The sequence below is a fragment of the Salmo trutta genome, chromosome 2, assembly GCF_901001165.1.
Source record: "Salmo trutta chromosome 2, fSalTru1.1, whole genome shotgun sequence".
NCBI classification, from domain to species: domain Eukaryota; kingdom Metazoa; phylum Chordata; class Actinopteri; order Salmoniformes; family Salmonidae; genus Salmo; species Salmo trutta.
In genome coordinates, this window is record NC_042958.1 from 13,512,231 (window position 1) to 13,514,352 (window position 2,122).

Here is a 2,122-nt window from a genome sequence, read left to right on the forward strand (position 1 = left end):
TGAAAAGGAGGACTTGCGCTGTCCATGGTTCTGAAATGCTCGCATTGATGACCACTGACATCAAATAGCTTACTGTCGCTGTGAAGACTCAACTAACTGGCTCAACTATTCAATATGAATGTGAACGAAAATATTTTCGAGATTTTATAGTAGCACCAAATATTTAAAAAATAATAAATTAAACGGCAATTATTTTGGCCTATATTATCTTCAATTACCATTATTTTTTCAATAATATTATTCTTGTTAATATCTATTTTGGTGTAATTTGGTTTTGTTTAAATTTTGTTATTAAATTTTGCTCAATAAAATGTTTGTTAAAAAGATCTACTCATTGGAAAACGTAACATTATCAAAACTAGATAATATTGTTGTCGCAATGAATTGCACCAGCCAGAAAAGTAGATCCTCTTCGACCAGCTCTTATTGTAGTCTGTCTTTCATTAATTGGATTAAGTGTGCGATTTCTAGGATAATACACAATTGCTCCAGTTTAAATACAATTTCACTAGGTTGCCCTTTAGCCCTTCTTTTACTCTCAGTCATGCTGATGGACAAGAGAAACAGGACAATACAGGACAATACACACCGACGGCAATGCTGCTGATCACTGTGCTACGTCGTTATTAAAGACACCCAATTACGGCAATGAACAGTGTCGTAATTACGTTCCTTAATCACATTCTGGAGGTCTAATTGCCTTAACGATGTGTTTCATTAAACGAATGTAGGTATTACAGTCGACAGTTTTCATACACAGTTGTTGTCTAATGAACATATTATTAGACACCGTCATGGAAATTGTTTTAATAATCATAATTAAGCCTGGCTGAGCTTTGTAAAGTAATACTAACAGACATGTCTTTCTAGCCAGAGGGCACCATTGCCCACCACGTCTGGCCTTTACTCCCAAGGCTTCGTGTTACTTTACAGTTCAACGTCTAGAAAAGTTACCGCTTTTGATGGAGCAGAAAATGATCAAGTCATTATTCTTACACAACATGCTTGGCACATGGCGAGGTTCCGAGGATCAACAAGCACTTTTTGGTTTTAGTAGGCTAAGACATGACCTGAGAAAAGGAGAAATTAAAATGCATTGTTATTTAGGCTTTGATGCAGGAATATAGAATTATATATGGAATATAAAATAAAGTTAGAATGCTAATAGTCGACAATCACGTGCAATATACAATTTCTTGAAAATATGCTAAAATAGCCAAGTTCAGATTTTTCGAAGATGAATGAGGCAAAATGAACGTCGATCCTCTGAAAAATAGAATTCAGTCCCGGCTTCGTTATCTTACATTTCTCCACTTTCAGTGACTACACATCAGACGAGCAGACGAAGGAATTCGTTATGTTCAAAATATTTTAATAAAGCTTTCCAACACATAAACACACAAATGGCCCTCTTTATTCATATAGTACAGTAACTAATGTATCTACAATAACGCACTGCTTGACCTGACAGCGCGTCTGATCCCTCAAGACCTCGACCTTATTGCATGAGTGTATAAGAAATGACGCAAATCAGACACGTCGCTATGCAGTATACAATGTACCACCATGCAAATAAAATGTTTCAAATCAATAAATAAAAGGAAAAAATCCAAAAAGGACCTAAACTGAAGATACAGGCCATTAGAGACTCAAATGCCATTATATTACAGTGCCAAAGAAACTGTCAATGTAGCACAAGTGTTTCATTAAAAAAAGTATTTAAATGACAATATACTTTGGGGTGAGAGATGAAAACAAATATTTCGTATTCAACTCAGTTCACTTTGCTTTCCCTCAGGACATGCCTATGGGATGCTCCGTGAATTCTCAAAAGTTCACCAAATAAAGACCAATAAGCAAACGCCTTCATAAGTTATAAATCAAGTCAATAAAGCAGCAAGTTTGTAGTTTCTTATATTAACTAATGTTCCATCTATTCAAGTGAAATGGTTGCATGTTGTCAGGTCAACACTCCATACAGGGTCCATATTTGAGCAAGTAATTAACAATTGTCAATCCAGCACCACTTGCGCTCCTAAACTTCTGTTTGGTTTTTCACTTTCATTCATACCAGCACTTAAATTATGCTTTATATACACAATCAAGTATTGTCTGAACAAAT

General features: G+C 35.3%; 1 protein-coding gene across 1 annotated transcript in view; it reads right to left on the reverse strand.

The window, feature by feature from the left end:
* Positions 1-1,318: 1,318 nt before the first annotated feature.
* Positions 1,319-2,122, reverse strand: part of LOC115150999 (class E basic helix-loop-helix protein 22-like) — a 2,116-nt gene continuing 1,312 nt past the window's right edge. The window contains exon 1 of the mRNA XM_029694889.1: positions 1,319-2,122. This exon is cut by the window's right edge and continues 1,312 nt beyond it. The gene's annotated coding sequence lies outside the window, so the exon portion shown is untranslated.